This window comes from Dasypus novemcinctus, chromosome 14, assembly GCF_030445035.2.
Source record: "Dasypus novemcinctus isolate mDasNov1 chromosome 14, mDasNov1.1.hap2, whole genome shotgun sequence".
NCBI lineage: Eukaryota > Metazoa > Chordata > Mammalia > Cingulata > Dasypodidae > Dasypus > Dasypus novemcinctus.
Window position 1 is genome coordinate 91,263,632 of NC_080686.1, and position 22,843 is coordinate 91,286,474.

The 22,843-nt window shown below is 53.3% G+C and overlaps 1 long non-coding RNA gene across 10 annotated transcripts in view; it reads left to right on the plus strand.

The window, feature by feature from the left end:
• LOC101412618 (uncharacterized) overlaps positions 1-22,843 on the plus strand; it is a 405,636-nt gene that overhangs the window by 65,486 nt on the left and 317,307 nt on the right. For all 10 annotated transcript variants that reach the window (XR_011645691.1, XR_011645694.1, XR_011645696.1 and 7 more), the window contains exon 2: positions 11,774-11,991. This is a non-coding gene — a long non-coding RNA (uncharacterized lncRNA). The remainder of the gene's footprint in view (positions 1-11,773; positions 11,992-22,843) is intronic.

Consider the following 22,843-nt stretch of genomic DNA (forward strand, 5'->3'; position numbering starts at 1 on the left):
TTTTTATTTTTTTTAGTGCCAGCTGTTGATTCAAGGAAAAAAGAAGTCAAACATTTGTACTTTTTTTCCTGATGACATTAAAAATATATGTGAGTGAAAAATAACCTCAAACACTACAGAAATGTCACATAGGAAGTGACCTTTCCGTATAATGTCGTCCCTGTCCCTGGGCAGAGAATTTTAATGGAAGGAGCCAGAAAGCTCTGGCTTGGAATCCCAGTTTGTCTATTTCAGCTTCTCTAGGTCTCAGGTGGGGACAACTCCTGTCACCTTTGAGGGCTGCCATGAAAATTATGGGAGATGTTTGATGAAGTTATGTGCGGGGTGGTCCCTGGTCCTTCGGGGACTCAGTAAACACTCTTTGTCCCCTTGTCCCAGCCCCTTGCTTCCGACCTTCTAGGACTGCAGGCTGAAGAAGAGCAAAGCTAGGGGAAGCGCTCTCGCCGTTCCCTGATCTGCTGCTGGCTGCGCCCTGGGCTGCCCTCTCCTCCCCACCAGGCAGGGCCTGCGCCTCTCCCTGCTCACTCACTTGCTGGTGCTGGCCCATCCCAGTTACCCTGCCTGGGGTTAGGCAGGGCCGTGGAGTTACAGGAGTCCAGACTGCAGGGTAGACGTGTCCTAAGATGTGGGCCTGTCTCTGGCCTTGGGGCGTGGCCTCCGGAGGGTTTGGAGAAGGTCTTTGCAAGCTCAGGCTGAAGGCCTGCTCCTTCTTGCAGACTTGGGCAGATTCCCAGGGCACATTCTCCTTTACCTTTGGCTCCGTGTCTGCTTAATAAACACAGCCCTAATTCCCTGGGCATCTTGAATTAACCGAAGGATCACCTGTTCTCTGCCTTAACTAATTTGGAAATTGAGCAGAGAGAGGAGAGACCCCTTTTGATTTCTGGAAGCACAGGGGATGTTTTACTTTTCAGATGTGTGGGCTGCTGAGAAATTTTGGCTAGCATTCACGTGTCGAACGCAGGTGGTAGTGATAATATTAATAGCTGATATTTATTGAGGTGCTTTGCACGGATCATCTCATTTTATCTTCCCAGCAGCGAAGGCAGCTGTTCATTTCCAAGGAAGTAGCATAACGATGAGATGCGCTGTTGCTAGTTGGACTGTTTAAGTCACAGTTGGAGAAGAAATCTGAGTCATGGGATTTAGTCTCCACTCTCTCACCAACTTAGTGGTGACGGTGGAAAGTCACGCATCATCCCTGCCTTCACCACCTGTGATCGGTTTCTCCTCCTGGTGGTAGGACTTGTGGGTGCCAGGACACAGAGGCTGCTCACGCCTCAAGGCAAGAGTTGGGTTCCTGCTCCTTCCTATTCCCCAGCGTCTCCAGCTTCTCATCTGTGAAATGAGAAGAGTAAAGTTCTGTTTGAAGGACTAAGATAATATATGTGGCCAGGTGTGGTATGTGAAGTGCTCACTAATTTATTTTTCCTTTTTTTCCCTCCCATTTCCTTCCACTCTCCCAAACCATTCCATGTTCCCAGAATTTGGAGTGTGTTCTTTTCCTTCACTTTTTTAAAAAACATTTTTTTTTCTCTGCCACAAAGGGAAGTTCCCAGCCCTGCTGCTTCCTAGTTCTGTGACCTTGGATAAGCTACCCTGGCAAGCCACGGCTGCTTGACTGTAAAACACATCTAGTGGTGAGGAAGAAGGAGCCTGGCACAGAGTGGTGCTCCCTGGGGATCGGGCGCCCCGTCCCCCCAGCAGCACCCGCTGTCACCTCACTCTTTCTCAAAGAGCCTTCCGTTCATTTCCTGAGCACTTTCCCTCAGGACAGGGGTTCTTCTGTGAGCTCTGAGATGCTTCTGCCTCACACAACTTGAGGAGCCTATGGGACCCTCATGCTGGTTCTTCTACACATCAGGTCTGAGACCTGCTGGCCCGGGGGCCAGTGTGGGAGAGGCTTTTTATGAGAAGAACGCTGCAACCTGCACTGTGAAGGCACTTGGCAAATATGAATGAGTCACTCACACACCAGGCAGCAGTGTGTGTGTGTGTGTGTGTGTGTGTGTGTGTGAATCGTCACACTTGGCTTACCTAGAATGCTGTAGTGTCACTCGGTTCCCACGGAGCTCTGGTTTCTTTCAGGAGTGCCATTCTGACATGTTTCTTGTACAGTGAGTTTGAATTTATTTTTTCCCCTCTTCTCCCCTCTCCTCCCTTCCCTCTCGTCTGTTCTTTCCCTTTCTCTAGATAATATTAGTATTGCCGATTCATTCTTTTCATCTCCCAACCCCTCAAATGCTGTGTGCTGAAACATAAAAGGGGTTTGCCTTCTGATGGGGGAGACAGGAGAGGCAAGTATAAGCCATTAGGTGTCCCCAGGTCACTTGTTGGCAGTGGAGCAAAGCAGTGTTGCCTGTGCCCTGTCCTTGTCTTTTGGGCCCCCGTTTCCATCTCTTCCCCCTGGCCCTTCACTCTTTGGATATCCCCAATATCCTCTGGGTGAAGGAGATTCCTAGAGAAGTTTACTCAGTGCAATGTGCTTGAGAGACTTGACATAGACTTTCTGGGAGAGCCAGAAGTGCATTCCCAAGTCACGAGCATGACCTCCCCGGAAGCCCAGCTAATCCAGGTGTTGAAGAGCAGTCAGAACAAACATGGCGATGATGGCACGTATGGTGCTGTAGGATGTGGGAAAGGGCAGGTGGAGCAGGCTCGCCTGGTGGAAAGCTCCATCTTGAGGAAGCCAGCTCAAGCTGAGGAAGCCAGCTGCCCAGCCCTAAGAGAATTGGAGCTCAGGACCCTCTAAACGTGAACCCAGCCCCCAAGTGGGAAGGGGTTTGGTGCGATGGTGGACATGGAGGCTATCTGCAGTCAGATGGTTCTGGCTGAAATCCACCTCTCAGTGCAGCGCAACCTCCCCACGCTCCCCTTTCTGCGCTTCGGGTGCTGTGATTCTGGGATATGAGACCATATGCTGCTTGTGGAGATACATGGGGATTGAATGGGGAATTAAACGGGGCTTTGTCTGTGACTGGTGATTAATAAATTCCGTTCCTTTCTTTCTTTGCATCTTGACACCATCCCTACCCCTCCCTTGTAGCTTGCACTTCCTCTTCCCAGCTCACATACTTCTCAGGGTCCACATGAAACAGCTTCAGCCCTGTGGGAGCTCCCCGAGCTTCCTCACTGCACCAACTGCGGTTTGGAGTCATGATTTGTCTTAGTTCTTAAATTGATTAAGTCCTATTTCTCTATATGGCCAGAGACCAGTGTGAGCTCTTCTTCAACGAACGTTTTTGGAGAATATGCATGCCCTAGAATGCTCGCATTCTGTGTCTCTAAGGGTAGGTCCCATCTTCTGCACAGAACCATGTCCTTGAGTCATTGGTTTGACTCCATAGTGCTTTCCCCATTTGTTCGTGGGAATTGGATTGACATTTGGGCTCACCTTCACCTGTGGCATTTTGTGGGCAAGGCCAAAGGGAATTTTTTAAAACCCTGAACTTTGACTTCTAGAGGGAAAGTGTTTATGACTTCAGTATCTCTACAGCCTTCCCGCTGTAAAGGTAGAGATCATGGAGGTGAATGCTGATTAAATGGAAGGAGCTCTATTGAGCTCTCCATCCGTTATCTCTGCTCTTCCCCGGAATCTGTAAGGCAGGTCCCACTTTGCAAATATAGATGCAGAGACACAGAAAGGAAGGCTTCCCAGCTGCTGCAATTCTTACCCTGCTCAGTTTTCCCCTAAAGCGCTGGCTACTGCATCTCATCCTCCAGCTGTACCAAGCTCTTTCTCTCCTCCTCCCAGCTCTCTCTCTGTCTCTCTTAAAATTCTTAGTGCTATTCCTCGCTGGACCTTCTAGTTAATTAAGAAAGCTTTTGTGAAGGAATCAGCAATGAGGATAGTCTTATCCCACGATGTTTTGGGGCCTCCATTCTGGTGGACTTGTAAGACAGTTTGTAAGTGCCCATGGTCTACCTGGATGCCACTCACAGGTCCCTCCAGGTGCATTTGTTTTCTCACCTGCAGGGTGGGAGAAGCAGTCAGAGACCAGAGGTGTTTGGGAGACCTGCCTCTCTATAGCCCTGAACCTGGTGGAAATGATATCATGGCTCCAGGCTGCAGCCGGACAGTTTTCACCCTGATAGAGTCAGGTGGATGATGTGATGGGCACTTACTGTGGAAAAGAGAGGACTTGGGACCTGCTGATGGCCTGTCGGGGCCATGGTCATCAGTTCCTGGCAGTGGACATTGTCTGTGCCTCAGGAATTTCTGCTTGTTGCCTTTTCCTGCAACTAAGCTACTGCCCACCCTATCTCCTTCTTTCAGAAGCTTCTTATCCCTGTCCCTGGTCTTTCCCACTACATAATCCTTCTAAGGCAGGAGAGCTGAGTGGTTAACCATAAAGGCTCTGGAGAGACAGTGCCTGGGCTCCAATGGCAGCTCTACCTCTTGCCACCTGTGCAGCTTTGGGCACACAGCTTGCTGTGCTCTAGGGTTCCCATCTGGAAGGAGTGCACTCTCACAGGGTTGATGGGGATTACATGAATGAATGCACTGACACTTGAACTGACACTCTTACAACAACCCTCAGGAAATGCAGTTTTTACTGCTCTGCCAGGCTGCTGACCTTGCCACCTCCTGCTGACAGTGCCCCAGCACCTAACCCATTCAGGAGAAGCCCACAGTGGCCCAAGGGTGGGTCGTGGGTTCCCAGCCCACCCTGCTCACCTGAGTTTTGCTTCTCATTCTGCTCAGTGAGGGAACCAGGCCAGATTATTCCCAAGGTCTTGTGCTCTGCCATGCCAGACCTTCTGACATCCCGTGTGGTCCAGCCTCTCCCTCTGGGCCCTGGCGCCCTACAGCCTGCCATGGCAACCCGGCCGGGACCACCTGTGCCCTGGCATAGGGATCTGCTTCCTCCCTGTGCTTCCTTCTCGGGGTGTCTTCCTTGTACTAACTGAAAGCTCCTTGAGAGTAGGGGTCATGCCTGCCCCGTAAGGGGTTATGTCCAGTCCCTGGCACTGGGCCTGCTCTAGTGAACACTCAGTATGTCACTATTATTAATCACCCACTATTCCAGCAAACATTTATTAAGCACCTGTTGAGTTCCTTGACCCTACACAGGACATCCCTGGGCTTCTTGAGTCTGGTGGAAGCTAATTGTCAGTCTTCTTAAGGAATGGCTCAAATAAATGTACTTTGCGGGGCTAACTCCTAACACAGGTGCAGGTGCTTGACAATAGGGCTCATTCTGCGTCAGCCGCCTTGCCTCCTCCAGTGGAAGCCCCACAGCATCTGGCACAGCGTGGGGATAATATTAATAATATTAATAATAGGATTCAGTGTGTGCCTCCCAAATCTAACTCATGGGGGTGATGACAGTGTTAGCAGCGCTGTGCTGCGGGGACGGTCCCAGGCTTCTGTCTTGTGCGCAGGGATGAGTACTGAGCCCTTTATTTATATACTCTTGTCTCTCATCCACATGTGCACTTTCAGTCCTTGTTTTTATTAAACAGCTGAGGAAACACTTTCACAGACCCATTGTCACGCAGCCTGAGGCTGGCAGCTCTGGGATTCACACCCTGGTTTATTTGGCCCCCAAGCCCCACCTTATGCCCCCATCCCCTGAAGGAGGCATGGCAAGAGTGCAGGGGGTAGTTAGTGCTGCAAGGCTTGGGAATTCCAAAGCAGCTGATCCGTGTCTCCCCTGCACACTTTTGGGAGGAATTGAAATTAAGCAAAAAATAGAGCCTGTCAGCAAGACAGCTGCCAGCTTTCTCTGGGAACACATCGCCTTGATTTATCTTCCCAGGTTAGGTGAGCCCAGCTCTTGGGGTATCACAGAGAAATAATGAGAACACAGCAAGACAAGTCACTGCCTCTCCCTTCCTCAGAAGGAGATAAGTGGATACCTTCTTTGTGGTATCTGCTTCGAAGAAATCTTGCCTCACACATCTGGAAGAAAGAGAAAGTGAGGCAGAACTTCTTGCTAGCAAGGATTTTGAGAGACTGAATGACTCAATCTTGGCCTCATGGCACCACCTTTTCATCTTGTGCAGCAGTATTGCTGCCTTCTTGGCTGGATTTCCGAGGTGTTAGGATCTACCTGTGCTGACTCGGGCTGGTGCTGAAGTTTACAACGTGACTGATGACTTCTGCAAGAGAGGGAAGAAAGAATAAAAGCCACAGAAGCAGACGGAGAGGAACGATGCTGCCATACACACACTCGGAGACCTTTCTGGGCTCCCACCACAAACGGCATTCCTCGCACAACTCTGTCGCCAGCGGCCCCTTCACCTAGTTCTCTTCATTCTGTACCTTGTACCCCATTTTGCTAGCCTCTGCCACCCGGGGGAACGTAAGTTCTCTAGTTCCCAGAGCATCCATCTGCCCCTCCTGTATGTTTCCATCCATCCCACATTTAGGTGTAGCTGATGTAAGAAGATGCTCTCTTCTCGATTTAGAGGTGGAGTGGGCAGCACCATTCCAGGGTCCTCAGGATGGAGGAATCAAATATGGATTAGAGTGGACTTACTGGTATTCTACTATGGAATTCTTGTGACTCTAGCAATGGAAGATGTCTCTATATCATTGACATAGAGACAGTGGCCATGGGAGTTGCTGAAGGTAGGGAGAGGTCAGAAGAAGTGTGATTTTGGGGCATTTTTGGGACTTGGAATTGTCCTGAATGATATTGCAGGGACAGATGCAGGACATCACATATTCTGCCATAACCCACTGAACAGACTGGGGGAGAGTGTAAACTACAATGTAAACATGCTGTGTAGCAATGCTCCGAAATGTTTTCATCAATTGCAGTGAATGTACCACACTAATGAAAGAAGTTTTCAATGTGGGAGGAGTGACGGGTGTGGGGAGTGGGACATATGGGAACTTCTTATACTTTTTAATGTCAAATTTTGTGTGATTTAGGTATCTTTAAAAAAAAAATTTAAAAAAAAGATGTTCTCCTGGTGGTAGGCAAGAAAAGCCACTACTGGAGAGTCAACTGGGGGAAGCACTGAATGGGGAGGGCCAAGAAAGGAATGGTGCACTGGGGCCTGAGGAGCCAAGAGGCCGAGAGGAGAGGCTCAGCGGAGAGAATGGGGCTTGGGGCTGTGCTCTCCTGCCGGGCGATTCCTGGACCCTGGGCCAGGGCGTCCTTATTTGTCCAGAGTTCTCCTATCAGGTTTAGTAGCCCTGGCCCTCAGTACTCTTTAGGCAGGGACATGGGAATACAGTGGAGCAGGGAAAGTGGAACCTGCTGATTCCCAGGCCTTGAGGGGGTGTTCTGATGTCATCAATACCCCAGAAAAATTCTTACAGTAGGAGAAATTGAAAAAAAAAATTATTTTAAGTTGTAGGTTTACAGAAAAATGCAGGAAATGTAGAGTTCCCATATCCCCTTCCCCGCTGCCATTATTAACACCTGGCATTAATGTGGTACATTTGTTATAATTGAAAGATTACTATTACAACTACTATTATCTATAGTCCATGGTCTACATTAGTCTTCATTGTGTGGTACAGTCCTATGATTTCTTTAAAGTTTTTTTTTATTCTAACATATCTACAACCTAAATTTTTCCTTTTTAACCACATTCAAATGTATGTTTTAGTGCTGTTAATTACATGCACAGTGTTGTGCTATCATCACCACAGTCCATTACCTAAACTTTGCGTTCCCTCAAACAGAACTCTGTATCTCTTATGCAATAACTCCCTGTTCCCTTCCTCTCCTGGGTGACATCCTTAGACATGTCTTTTGGTGAACACATGTCCACCTTTCTGTGACTTTTCACCTAGCATGGAATTGCTGCGGCATCGGTTATGCATATTTTCAGCTTTCGTAGATAGCACAAAACAGTTTACCAAAGCGGTGGTGGTTTCTTTAGAATGTCTGTCCACTGGCCACATATGAGAGTTCCACTTGTTCTGCAGCAAAGCCTGTCCTTGGCATTGTCTATCTTCTTAAGCATAGCCAATGTCGTGGAAGGAGCTAACACCTTTTCAGCGGTCACACAGCAGGTAGGCAGCAGACATGGAAATGCTCCTGGAGAGAGAATGGTTATTGTTTGATGAAACCAGAAGCTGTGGGGAACATCACCCCATGTTGCGGGCCCTGGCAGGTGGAGGCCAGGTGGGCCCCTTCTCGTGTGATGTCAGCACTGCTGTTGCCCTTGGCCGGGACCACCGCTTGGCTGCAGGAATACCCAACAGACCATGTAATAATTCTTCCTTGGGTGACTTTAATGGGCCCGACCCCAACAAAACAAACTTGGCTTCCAGCCTGCCTGTGGACCTCAGTAAATATTTAACAGGCTGCGTTCTCCGTTCGCTGAGGCCTGGTGCCATCCGTCACTGCCCCCTTCTCTTCTGTAAGCAGCCCTTCTCTGCTGACCAGGTCCCCGTCCTGAAATTCTGCACGATGCCGTCCCGAGGCTGGCTTCTCTGTGCTGGCAGCTCATGGCTTTAACTGGGCTGCATGCAGGCTTGGCTCGGGTAAGTCTGTGACTTAGTGAAAGGTTATCACAGAATTTGGACGCCCCCTTTCTGAGTCCCTCTTTTCTGGATTCCTCCACTCACTCTTCCACTATTGTGCCGCTGTGAGCTCTGCTCTCTCTTTCTTCAAGAGGGTGAGGTCCCCTGAGTTTTAGCCACCTGCATGGTGCCGTCTGGTACCTTGGCTGCGAATCACACAGAGCAGGAAGTCCTCCCTCGCTGAGATTGGTTTTCCAGGTTGATCCCACTCCAGGACCTGCCTGCTTTCAGTCCCTCTGCTTTGAGCTAGTTGTTTTTTTTTAAAAAATTGTCCAGTGTTTATAACTGGTATCATAAGAGGGCACGACCAATAGGAGCTGTTCTACCATTGCCAGAAGTGGAATCTCTAGAAACCTTCTCTCATTTAAACGAGAGTATGTCTCAGAGGATAAGGAGCACAGCTTTGGAGTCAGGCCCAACCTGGTCCTGCCCCTTAGAGTCTCACCTGTGGAGTGGAGAAAACAAAGCCACCTCCCAGGGGAGGGGTTGCAAATGAAATCCTTAGTTAATGTGCTCTTGGCTCCCAGCAGGGTGCTGGTCCCGGGAACGGCCCTCCCGGCTCCGTGGCCTCTGCCAGCCCTGGGAATAGCAACCGACCTGGCATAGCCACATGGCAGGCAGCGTCTTCATTTTTACTTGGAGCTGCCCAGGTGTCATGAGGGCCACTGGGTGTGGGTGGATTTTTTTTTATCCCCTCCCTCCCTGTGGCTTGCTTGCTGCCTGCTCCCTGTGTCCATTTGCTGCGCACTCTTCTGTGTTTTTACTTGTCTCCCTTTTTGTTGCATCACCTTGCTAGTTGGCTCTCTGCGGCGCTCGCGGGCCGGGCCGTCCTCCTCAGTGTTTGTGGGCCTGGTGGCTCTCCACAGCGCACGCACGAGCGAGCCTGCCTTCACAAGGAGGCCCCGGGACGTGAACCCAGGGCCTCCCATATGGTAGATGGGAGCCCAACTGATTGAGCCACAGCTGCTTCCCTGTGGGTGGATTTTTAAGAAGGAAACATACGCACTCCTTCCTGGGTGCTTCGTGCACCGGCCCCTGGAAATGTGTGTGTGGGTGGTGCGCACAGCAGGGGTGGTGAGGAGGTGGCCTGGTGTTCCCGGCCACTGGAGCTTAAGCAGAGGCAGGTGCCCCTCGGCCATGGCGTCTGTGGCAGAAAGAATAATGCCTCCTTCCACCCCGAGGAGGCCCTGGGCCCGATCCCCAGAACCCGTGAATATGTTACCTTACACGCCACAGGGGCCTTGGTAGAAGTGATAACGGTTAAGGACCTTGAGACGGAACGATGATCCCCAATCATCTAGGTGGGCCCAGTATCATCACCAGAGTCTTCAGAAGTGGAGGAGGGCCAGAAGGATCAGTCACAAGGAGACGTGACCGTGTAGGCAGGTCAGAGAGGCTGTGGTGCTGCCTTCCGAGGAAGGGGCCAAAAGCCAAGGGGCGCAGGTGGCTTCTAGGAGCTGGAAAAGATGCCCTAATTTTAGCCTGCGGAGACCTCTGTCAGACTCCAGACCTACAGGAACAGAAGATAAACGTGTGCTGTTTGAACTGCCAAGTTTGTGAAAATGTATTACAGCAGCGATAGAAAACAAATGTACATAGCTTGTAACAAATGCTGTGGAGGGGTGGTGTATGGGAATTCTGCACAGTGTGCACGATTGTTTTGTAAGTTCACAACTTCTCTAATAAAAAGTATGTATTAAAAAAATGAATCCCCCCCCAAATCAAGAGAGAAATAAAAGATTAATTTCCATAATCTTTAAAAAAAGAGAAGAAAATGAATATAACTGCTACTGATGGCAGTTGGCGTAGCGGTCTAGCTCATGGGTTTTAGAGCCAGACTGCCTGGCCTCAAATAGACAACAGTTCTATGATTCTATGATTTTCTAGCAGTGTGCCCTTAACCAAGTCGCTTAACCTCTCCGTGCCTGAGGTTTCTCATCTCCAAAATTGCATAATAATAGTCTAAAACTGATGGAGTTGTTGGGAAGATTTTGTGAGGATTATATACATGCGAAATGCCTGAAAGTAAGTTTTAGCGACTGCATTCCACGTCGGCATCCTTGCTGGGCAGTGCAGGGGGGTGGAGGGGTGGAGGGCAGAGGGGTGGAGGGGCAGAGGGATGGGGGGCGGAGGGGTGAGGGGCAGAGGGATGGGGGCGGAGGGGTGGAGGGCAGAAGGGCGGGGGGCAGAGGGGCGGAGAGGCAGAGGGGCGGGGGGGCAGAGGGCAGAGGGGCAGAGGGGTGGAGGGATGGGGGGGTGGAGAGGTGGGGGCAGAGGGTGGGGGGTGGAGGGGCTGAGGGGTGGAGGGGTAGAGGGGTAGGGGCGCGGAGGGGCAGAGGGGCGGTGGGATGGGGGGCGGAGTGGTGGGGGGCAGAGGGGCGCTGGCTTTGGAGACAGGCTTTCTGGCCTTAGGATGTGGCTCTATTGTCACTCTTACTAGTTGGAAGCAGCGTTCCTGTCTGTGCACCCCATCTCCTCATCTATAAAATGGGGACAGCACTACCAGGGTTGTTGGGGGACTGTAGCCTCAGATGCGGGGGCAGAGCTCTCAGCAGGGTGGGCAGTGGGCGCTCACCCAAGGGCCATCGTTGATCTTGTTGGGTGGGCTGGTGAAAGGCTGGACCTCAAGCCCTGCGCACTGTGGATGGATGTCTCCCTCAGTTACCTCTGGAATCATTTAAGCCCCCTGGGTTGGGGAGACAAATCGGATCTCCAATACCCAGACCAGGACTTGGGACCTCACCGGTGAATGAGTGGGTGAAAAAGGAACCGGCCCAGGCCCTGCGGGGGAAGCTCACAGGGCAGGGCTGGGCTTGGAGGGGTGCCAGGATTTGGTGGTTGTCTTGAAAAAGAAATGAAACGAGAAGGAGGACTTCCCACCTGCTGACTTAGAAGCCCCTCAGCTCCCTGCCAGAACCTCTCACCCCCACGGGGTAGCCCAAGCCTCGGCCCGTGCTGGCCTCGCTGTCAGGGGGCCTCTCACCCTGCCTGGGTCCTTGTCTCCTGCCAGTTGAAGGGACACCCTCTTCCCCGCCGCCTCAGGGTAGCTCTGCAGAGCCCTTGGTGCTTGGGGAGAAGCAGCACTGGCCCGAAAGCCTCTGTGGAGCCCTGCCTCTCCTTCATTTGGGTCCCAGAGCGGCAGGGACGGGCTTTTAGTGAGCACTGCCTTGAGTGCGTTAGAGGATACAGGCCCTCAGAATTAGGGTCAACCATGAGGGAGGAGGAATTACCTCCTCCTGCTCTGGGTGTGTGATTGTGACAAGATTGTTTCTGTCCTCCCAGGCCCCATGACTGACCTTTCGACCTGGAGGGAATTAAAAAGATGCCCCTCGCGATGGCCATGCCTGTCAGTCGCCCGGAGCTTCGCTTGAGGATTTTCTGAGCCTGATGGATTTACAGTGACCGTGGGCCGCCCGGGGAACAAGGCTGCGGAAGCGTTCCCTGGAATTACGCACGCCTGCCCGTGTCTGGATGCGAAGCACGGTGGAAGCGTGGCCCTGGTGAGTGCTTTGTGGCTCCCAGGGGCCCGTGGGGGCCGGGGACCCCAGCTTCCGGCGAGGGCTGAGGCCTCTGTCTCTGTGTCGTGCGGGAGGGTTTGGTTGGTCTCTGCCGACGACCTCTGGGGACTCCCTGTGAGGTGTGAGGCCCCTCTCGGTGCCCACGTCCCACATGTTGTCGTGCGCTTGCCTGGCGGTGGCTGTGGCTCTCCTGGCTGGCCTGCTGGGCCTGCTGCTGTGGCCGTGAGTCCAAAGCGGCTGGCGTTTCGTCAGCTCAGGCCGTGTGTCTGGCGCAGTGGTGGGCACTTGGGGGACATGGATGGAAGCGGAAAGGCCTTTCTGGGGACCCGTCACTCTTCCCTCTGCTGCCTTGTGTCATCGTACATGGCAGACCTCACTCATTTTCTGGGTTTGTGTGTGTCTGCCTCCACCAGACTCTAAGTGTCTTGAAGGCAGGAGCCCTGCCTTGTGGCTGTGGTCTCCCAGGAACAGTTGGAGGATCTGGTTTGTGGCCTCTTGTGCTGAAGGGAAGGCGAATTAGGATGTGGCCGCCCCTGCCACAAGTTATGAGTAGAATTGTGTTCCCCCGAAAGATCTATGGAAGTCCTAATCCTGGTGCTTGGGAAGGTAACCTTTGGAAATGAGGTCTTTGGGGCTGGATCCAAGCTCAGATGAGGTCACGCTGGAGTAAGACGGGCGCTATTCCAGTGTGACCGGTGTCCTTGGAAGACGAGGAAGCACCGGGCAGAGAAGGCGTGGAGGATGGACAGAGACTGGACGATGCATCCACTAGCCAAGGAGCACCAAGGAGGCAAACAGCAGGAGCTGGAAGAGGCAAGGAAGGATTCTCCCCCACGGTTTCAGTGGGATCTGGCCCTCCTAACACATTTTGGACCTCTGGTCTCCTGAACAATATATTTCCATTGTTTTAAGCCACCGAGTTTGTGATACTTTGTTATAACAGTCCTAAGGCACTAAAACTGGAAGATATGCATGGGGGCTAACTTCTTGGTGCTATGATTAGAGCTGTCAGTAGCTTGAGACCTTCTTGTTAGAGCTGTGAGGGTCTGTGGGCAGGGCTTCTGGGGAGCAGACGGACCTGCAATTGAATGTCTAACACGAACAGAGTCTGGGCACGTGACTGATTCCCTGACCTGCTCTGGTAGATCGGGGTGAACTACCATGGGATTGGTGTTGAGGACCACACAATATACGATGATTTGTGGCACACCCAGCCTCACGCCTGGCACGTAGACGACACTCAGTCCTTGGAAGTGGGGTAATGTTGGTTGGGGAGGGTGCTGCTGGGAGCCCATCAAAGACTTCCTGAGCAGAGCCAGGTGGGCAGTGATGGGCTTTGGACTTGGGCCCTGCTGGTTGGCATGCACAGCTGAGTAAAGGTTACGGCTGCTGGGACCCATGGGAAGGCCAAGTGGCAGGTGCACAGCAGGCAGGGAAAGGAGCCTTGTTTCAGCTTGAGGCAGGGACGCTTGGCATCCAACGCCCGTTGTGGTTCTGGAACTGACAAGCAGAGGAACTGGCCTTCCGGGGCCTGACTTGGCAGGCTGCGAGGTTGATAGCCCCCAGGGATGTTTGCTTTAAGGCTAGGCTGCCCCACAGAAGAGTGGCAGCTCAAACAATGAGTGCCCTGGGCACTCAGGTGACCCGGGGCCACCTGGCATTGGGCTCCCCAGACTGCACTTGGGCAGGGCCTTGGCTTGGATTGTGACTGAGTTCCCGGATCTGCTCTTCTGCCCAGCGACACTTGCGCTTGGAGGCCTTTTTGGGCCTTCGGATGTGAATTCTGTCCCTCTGGATTTTGCACGCTCTTCTCGTCCATAGCTCTTAGATGTGGTGTGAATTTGTATTCCATTTGGCAAGTTATTTGGCTTCATGCCTTTCTCCCACACTAGAAAGTAATCTCTCCGAGGGCAGGAAATATGGCTGTCATGCTCAAAGGCTGAACTCACAGTAGGTGCTTTATGCCTTGCATCATTGTTGGCCAGCTCTGATGGCACCTCTTGGGGGTTCTTTGGCTTTCCTGAAAATGACTGGCAAAAGGGAAACGGCCTCTTTTTATCACTTACTCACCGCAGCCGTCCCACTGGGTGGCAGTGGGGTCTCCATTTTCTATCTGAGAAGTGTGAGGCTCTGAAGGGCCCCGTGACGCACTCAAAGTTCTTTATCCAGAAGAAGGCCTAGTGGGATGTTGAGACCTGCCTGGTATCTTACACCGAACCCCACATCAGTGGTGGGGAAAAGGCTTCTTCCTGGAGGTCTTCAGGAGGATGCATGCACTTCCTGCTTTGGAAGGCTCTCTAGGTCCTTGTCCTCCAGGCGAGACAGACTTTCAATGCTCACAGCTCTGGGCAGCCAGGTGCAGTGCTGGGGATGATGCAGTCGGTAAGGATGGGGCCCCTGCCCAGCCTCAGAGGCTTCGGGTCTGGAGGAGGCCCTTGGATAAGTGGGATTTGCAGCAGTGGGTGGAGGGTGCCGTGCTTGCCATGCACAGGTGCCCCGTGGTTGTGCAGGGGCAGGGAGAAGGACTCATTGAAGGGAGGGGGCTCTTGGAGGCCGGGGGAGAGTTTTGAGGGCCGGAAAATTGGGCTGAGCTCCCAGTGATGGGCAGAGCACCTGCCCCGTCCTGGGGATGTGGGGGCCTCAGCAGAACAGCAAGAGGGGAACAGAGGCACAGCACTCTTTGGCAGCCCCAGCATCGGGCCGGGTGGGGGCCTTGCCCCCTCCCCCTTCTGCCTTCACAGGCCTCTGACTCCTCTTGGTTCCCGACCTCCCCGCTGGCCCCCACCCCTCATCCCCCTGCTGCCGCAGCTGCGCCCTCACTTATCACATGGCCCACAGCCCTGTTTGCTCTTGGTTTATCAGTTCCCTCCCTAGGACAGCCCCCTCGTGGGGGTCCACGGTGGTCCGGGTTATCTCCTGCTCCTCCCGGGAGGGTGAGGGCCAGCCCAGGCCTGGCCAGACAAAGAACGGTCATGGCAGGACACGGGCCCCCACCGGGACTCTCATTACCTGCTTCACTACTGAAGTGACTGCAGCACCGAGGGCAAAGCAAGGTTACCCAGAGTCAGGGTTTGAACTTGGTTCTCATTTGAGGTCACAAGCCTGCGTGGCTGGAGCTGAGAGATGCAGCCTGGCCGCAGGCAGCTGTGTGGCCTGGGGGCGGACACCTGCCCTCTCCGGGCCTCGCTGGTAGGGGAAGTCTCTAAGGGTCTTCTGAGCAGGGGCACTGTAAGGCCTACTTAGGGGGGGCCAGCATAACCCCCTGGGCACCTTGGTCATGGGACGGGCAGTGTGCTGCCGCCCCTCCACTCTGGGCCCAGGCCCGCTTCTGTTGCCCTCTGCGTTGGCGCGGGCAGGTTGCATTTCTCTTTATAGCGGGTGAGCTTAGCCTGATCTCATCTCCTGAGTCTGCCTGCAGCAGCTTGGAGGAACCCATTTCCCTTCGAGCTCTGTTGCCCCCAGCGCCTGCGAACCCAGGCCCGGCCCAGCTGGCCGTGGCTTTCCTTTTAACCGACGGCCCCCGTGTGCTTGACGGCCTGTGCTCTAGTTCTGCGGGGCTGCCCTGCACCCCCACCCCAGCCCTGCATGGGCAGCTCAGCCGGCGTCCCTGGAGATGGCTCAGGTCCCTGGCCCTGCTCTCTGCCCTGCTCGAGGCGCAGGGCTGTGCCAATCTCCCCAGCCTGTGAGGGCAGGGGTCCTGGGTAGGCCGCTGTGCGGTTGTTCATTGGCTGCTGTTTATGAATCCTCGAGGGGGCCCCTTGAGCCTTCCGGCCAGGCAAGGCGCGTGTGCCCCCCTTTACATTTGAGGGAACAGAGGTTCCGTGAGGTCCAGGAAGTGGCCAGCGTCACTGAGGGAGGGGACACTGGTGTTGGGCGCCAGCCTGGGGGCCTCCAAAGTCTGCTCCTGCTCAGCTGGGGTTTCCCAAGGTGAGCTGCTGATGATGGGCAAGAGGTTTTAGGCCACGGACGGACTGGCTTTTAAAAAATTAGTTGTTTCGTATTTATTTTAATTTGAACTGAGAAGACCACAGTTGGTACAGAAGACCTATGATTTTATGATATCACTGCTTAGGACGTAGATAAAGTAGATATTTAACTTTTGGAAAGGCCTGCTTTGCCTAACTATTGAGGTAGTGAGTGGGCATAGCAACTCCTGAAGAGGGCTGAAATAAGGGGTGCAGATCCTCACTTCGATTTGGGGTGCTTTTGCTGCGTGGCTCTGGCTACATCACTGGAGACAGGGACCTGGGTAGCTCTGTGTCCAGGCTTCATGTCAACTATGCCATTTACTCCGTTTTTTCCCTAATTCCAGAAAATTCATGATGCAGTGACTGCTCACTGGGTCTAAAGGTAGATTGAAAACTAAAGGAATCCCAGAATGGGAGCGTCATTATCCTCCCATAATTCTGCTGAAATTGGCTGTGGCTGCTCATCTGGGCCCTGCCAGATTCATTGTATTTAGTGAACACCCAAAGTTTTCCAGTCCACCCCTGGGTTACTCCCTAACATTGAGTTATGAAATAGTAAATGTTCCCATTAGGCAATCAACTGACGACTCATTTTTCATTCATTACTTCTCAATAAATCAGGGATAATATTACCCACGGGGTTTATTGTAAGGATTAAGTAAGAGAACAAATTGAAGGTCTTAACTCAGTGCCTGGCATGTGATATGCACTCAGGGAATGGTAGCTATTTTTAAATGAGATGGTAAAATGGAATTTAGAAGATCAAAACATTAAATTTAACATTCGATTTAGCTCTGAGCTTCTTTAGCACAGCACCCTGGGTAGGTTGTATTTGTGTCTAAATCAGCATTTGGTAAACTTCTGTAAAGGGCCCGATAGTACATGTTTTTGGCTTTGTGGATCATGCAGTCTCTGTCTTAACTGCTTGACTCTACAGCTATAGCAGGACAGCAGCAGTAGACAATATGTAGACAGTGGGCACGGAGATATTTCAATAAAACTTTAACAGTAACAAAAACAGAAACAGGCCAGTGGCCTGTGAGCTGTAGTTTGTCCCTTGGTCTCAAGGAAGGAAACGTGTTTGTCTTTGAAACAGAGAAAATGCTCCGGGATCATAAACACTGAAAAAAAAATTTGTAAGTTGATGTCCTCTTACAATACAGATGACATCCTTTATCATTCATGTTTTGCAAGTGTTTATTGAGGGCCTGCTCTGCCCTGGTATCAACCCATAATGAAACCTTAAGGTGTATTTATTTTGGCAGCGTGCTGGACTGGCAAGGGTCGATCTGAGTGATGCTGTAGAGTTTTCAGTGTTGGGTACACTGCCCAGCCCTTGAAACACAGGCCTTGATGCTAGTTTGAGTGGGCTTCTGGTCCTCTCAGCATCCTACCACTTAGGGGTGGCCAGGACCGTCACACAAGACCCCTGGCTCATGACACCTGCAGGGACTGAAAAAGTGTAATTTTTGGAGCAAACCCAAACCAGGTTTTTGGAGCATTGCTCTTTCCTAGCTGTGTGGCTTTGCTCAAGTTACCTAACCTCCCCGAGACTCATTTTCTCCATCTGCAAAGTTGGGGTGGTGATTCTTCTGAACCGCTAGTTCTTTCTCCAGTGCCAGCCAGCTATTTGTTCTCTAAGTACCAGTTCCCCTCCTGGGGGCCCGGGGCCTTCTGTCCTCACCCCTCCCGCGCCTCTGGCTATTCAGTGGGAGCCGGTGGGAGACCGAGGACTGCAGCCCCCTCCTCCTGAGTGAGTATTCAGTGTGAGAAGGCTTGAAAAAACACTGGCCTGTGGAATTCGGAAGTTAATGAAGGGAGCAGATTCCAGGAGGGCCTGTGTGTGACCTCCCCACCCCTTCCCCCACCCCGTTACCCCTGAGTGCCTTCGAAGGCCATTGAAGGTTTATGGCAACCGCACAAAAGGACTGTGGCCTTGGCCGTTGGAAGTCTGGGCCAGGGGGCGTGAGTTTGAGCCTCCTCCCCCTGCAGTGCCTGGCTAACCCGAGGGAGGCCTTGGACACAAACTTGGTTGGCCATCTTTGGAGAAGAGAGTGCCTCTGATAACGTGAAATGATTCTCAGCTGAGGCTGTGTGCGAGATTTGACAGATACCTAGTGGCCTTAAAACCAGAGGCCAACCATTTTTATGGCTCTGATCTTCTGACCTGAGTGATTTGGACCAGTCGGGGCTAAAGAGACAGGCTTTCGTGGACTGATAAGTCGCAAGATACATTCTCTGTTTCTGGCGTTTAGAACCTTCCGGGGGAAGAGGCTCTGGCAGAGCCAGGCGGCTAAAGCACCGTCGCTTGTGATGTCACCGGCCAGCACCCGCCAGTGATACCACCGTGATTGATGGGCCGTGCTGGCTTGGGTTCCTCCAGGACGGAGCCCAGCTGGGGCCCTTCCGGTAACCGCGGGACTCTGCGTGGCCGTGGCGAGCCCCCCGCGAGCTTCCCGGCCTTGGCTGTGAGCGCGTGTGGCAGCCTGCCCCGGTTGCTCTCGCCTGTGACCTTGCTGGGGAAGCCGATTATTTCCCGGGCCAGGGACCGTCCCCCTCTGCTTTCCCTGGCAGCCGTGCTGGCCACGCTGATAGCTGGTTTCCAGGGCTAGTGGTTAGGGAAGGGGGCGCTTTCTCTCCCCATCCTGGCTGCCCCCACCTATCACCCCACATCGGGGAGGGGGTTTCTAGGGAGAGAGGGCCAGCCCCACCTGATTACTAGGAACCTCGCATACCCCCCACCCCCTTCACGGTGGCTTATCTGGCTCGGATGAGAAGCAGCTGCCCTGGTGAGGACTCTGAGTCACTCTGAAGATCGGGACTGAGTTTAGCCAGAACAGGGTTTGAGTGGGAGGTGATGACATAAACAAATAAACATTCGGCCAGCAAGCGCCTTGTGCACCCAAGGGCCCCGGAAGCTTTTTGTTGTTTGTTCAGTTAACACGGGTACGCTCATAAGAATAAAAGGAATTTCTCTCCTGGAAAAAGTGCTCTGGGGAAGTCCGTGGGGCTTGTTAGAAAACCTGGGACCCCAGAAGCACCCTGTCTGGGGCCTCTTGGGTAGGATGCTTGACCTCTCTGAGCCTTTGTTTCCTCATTTGTGAAGCTGTTTATCGAGAAAGTCAGATGACAAGAGACATAGAAACAGGCCAGTTGCTCGTCCTCTCCCACTGGCCACATAGTAAACCATGAATCTAAACCAGGCTGTGAGTCACAGGCCGGCTCTGTGACTGTGTCCTGTTGCCCCCCTGCTGAGTCACCCCCGGCAACGCTTGGGACTTGGGGGGGCTCCAGCTCTTCCGTGCTCCGTGGGGTGGCAGTCCCAGCCGGGACTCACACGGGGGTCGGGAGGACCAGACGAGTCACCCCCAGAAAGGTGTCCCAAGAGCAGGAGGGTTCGGCCTCGCTGGGTGGTGCTCTGTTCACCGGCGATCTGGAGGGACGCACAGCCGGTGTCAAGCCAAGCCTCGCTTCTCGGGCGCGAGGCGGTGGCGGAGGAGACGCGGGAGGGCAGGTCCTTTGAGGCGGGCAGCACTGGACCGCCGAGGCACATCACTGGCTGGGCAGCCCTGCCGGGCGCCCCGCACCCTGCAGGCTTCGTGGGCTCCTGCTGCTGGTAGCGCCTTGTCCGGTTGTCACATCTGCAGTGGAGCTTTGGGGTGGCTTCTCTGCCTAATAAGAATTGTCCGGATCTGAAACACCAAACCAGAGGTCAGGCAGTGTCCTTTGTCCTTCCTCCTGCTCCAGCCCACGATCGCCCTGCGGCAATGGTGCGGTGCATTGCTTTAGATCACTCCTTTGAAGAAGTGAAAAACTAGAGAGCAGAGGGGAAGCCCAGAGCCGCCTTCTCCCATTCCATTTCCTTCCCTCCGTGTGAGCGCTGTCCTCTGGATCTCGGGGTAGCGCTGGGCCGTGTTCTTACACGTGTACGACACGTCCACCCAGAGGCCACCCGCAGCACCGTTGGAGTGTGTCACAGTGCTTCGGTAAGTGGCGTAGCGCTGGTGGCGCCCGCCTGTGCTCTTTGCCTGGTTAGTTGGGGCAACGGCGCTGCTGGGTGCGCACCTCCTGCCCTTGTGCTGGCCGTGTGGTTGTTTCTTGGTTCCTGCGGCCATGGGCAGTGGCCATCCTCCCTCACACATGGCTCAGGCGCATGTACGAGAGCGTGCCGTCAGCGTGCCCGAGGAGGGCCACCCACGGGGCAGGCGCCTCTTCAGCCTTCCACAGGCTTGCTCTGTTGCACTCTGGTTGGCATCATCTGTTGACCGGGTGTCTCCCGAGGGCAGGGCTTGCCTGGCACTCGCTGCTGTGACCCTGTGCCTGGTCAGTGCCTGCACGTGGGGTCAGCTCACTGCACAGGTGGAATGAATTCTGGAAGGAGAGGAGGCAAGCACTGAGGAAAAGGCCAGGGTGTGGAAGGAGCAACACCAGTGGGGCGCTCAGTAGAGAGAAGAAGAAATGGGGGCAGCGGTGGAGCAGGGTGGGCAGGGACAAAATTGGTGCTGAAAGGATAATGCAAAAAGGCAAACAGAGGTGCCCGAGCCTGGGTTGTGAGGCAGGAGATAAGGGCCCCGGGAACTACAGTGGGTGGCCTTTTGGGGAGCAGATGAAGCCGGGTCTGCGAAGGTGTGGAGGGCTGGGTGGGGGCACTGGGTACTGGGGTGGGTCCAAGGGTCCTGGGGGGTCTGGTCCCAGCTGGGCCTCTGCAGGGTCTCTGCCGGGGGAGCTGGGGAGGGCCCCCCTGGATGCTCTAGGAGCCAGCTTCGGCCCTGGAGAGTTAAGGAAGGAGGACGCTCGGCCCACTGCAGCCCGAAAGGACATGCCAGGGCTGCTCCTAAAAGGTCAGGGGAGGAAATTGCTGGAAAGAAGATCAAGAGCACAAGAGGCGATTAAACCTGGAAAGTTTTGGAAATTAAAAAGATTCGAAATGGAAAATTTGTGTTTGGTAACGGGAAATAGTCTTGCATATATTACGAATTCACTTTTTTCCCCGACTGGACCCGCTTCTCCTTGTGGCTTAATCCTTCAGCAGCTCCTGGGTGCTGAGCCTTAGCAAGCTCCTTGGCTCTCCTGCTGCCAAGAGGCACAGGACGCTGGCCTCGAACCTCCCTAGCCCCTTTGTTTTTGGAACGTCTCTCTTTTGGGGATCAGGGACAGGTGCTAGACCCACCCGCATGGTACCCTGGGGCTATGGATCCCTCTGGAAGGTCTGCCCGCTGCCCAGCCTTGGGACCCAGAGCTCTGCGTCAGTAGGGGCCTCGCCTGCAGAAAGAATTTCCCTCGGGGTGACAGTTCCCCCAGGTCCTGCCTGAGTTGCCGGCAGGTCTTGCTTGTGGCATCGTTTAATCCTTACCACAACCCTGTATCTTCTCCTTTTCCTTTTTGTTTTCCTTTCCTCCCTCCATTCCTCTCTTCCCTCCCTCCCTTCTTTCCTTCCCTTTCTTTCTCTCTCTTGCTTTATTTCTAAAAGTTGTATTGTGGTAGTGTACATGTAACACAAGATTTGCATTTTAACCATTTTCGAGTGTACAGGCCGGTGGCATTATTTACACCCGCTATGTCCAGCTCCTCTACTCTCACCACCATCCCTCGTCCAAACGGTTCCACCACCCAGAGCAGGAACGGCACCCATGAGGCAGTCCTTCCCCCTCCCCTGTACGGTCTTCACCCTCCTCGCTTGTCTCATGCTTGTTGAGCACCTACTAAGTGTAGGGCACCGTGCTGAGAACTTGGAGCCCAGAGCAGGCATATTTGCTCTCTTCTGGGCACTTTCCATGGCTTCAGCTCATCAAACCATTCATCTGACCAACCCCCTGAGGTTGCTGCTGTCACCCCCATTTCACAGATGGGGAAATAGCGGTCGAGTCAGGCTCTCAGTGTGCGCGCTCCATTTCACGAGCACTAGAGCACATGGCTTCAGAGGGCCTGGCCAGCAGCCTGGGTTGAATGTTGGCTCTGCCATGTGCTAGACATGTGACCTGGGCCATGTTCTTTAACTTCCCTCCACCTCACTTCCCCCAGCTGTAAACTGGGGTCCTCATAGTCCCTCCGTACAAGGAGAATCTATCTGTGAAGCATTTAGGAAGTGCCTGACACATACCAGGTGCTCAGGGAAGCATCATCAGGGCTCTGGCCACCCACCCAGCAGTCCAGAGGGGTCTGAACTGGCTGACCATCACAGTCGGTCAGCGGCAGTGCCGGGGTTGAGCTGGACCTGTCTTCCGTCTTTTTTCCAAACGGGAGCTCCTTTCCCCACCTTGCCTTCGTGGGTGCTTGCAAGTGGCCCCCTGGGTGGTGACCTGGCGCTTCTGAGGGTGATACCAAGAGACTGCGAGCTCCGCTGAACTTGATGACACCCCAACAGTGCCTTCCAAAGGGAGTGAGGGAACCTTGAGAACTGGGAAGAGAGGAAAAAAAGTGCCCGGCTGCTGCTTACAGGGCTAATTAAGCCATTCCTGAGGTTTCATTTGCTCTCTAGTTAACACCAAAATAAATACTTCCAAATGGCTTTGAGGTTCCAGTTGACATTACATTTTGCATTCAGAAAGCACTGGCAATTTGCACCTTCCTGAGGATGATAGATGTTTAGATAGCAGCAAAGACAAGGATAAGAGGGAAAATTGGGGGAGATTCAGGCTTGGGCTCAGCAGATTGCAGCCCTCTGGCTAGACACATCTGAGGTCCTCCGATGGGTGGGGGTCTGAAAGGGTGGGCTGTTGTGCCACCTGGAGAAACCAGTGCCATTGATATGCTACCCAACGGTAAGGTCTTATAATGGTTGATGACACCAGTGTGGAGGTGTTGATAGCACAGTTGTTTTTTATTTTTTATTTATTTTTCTCCCCTTCGCCCCCTCCCCCCCATTG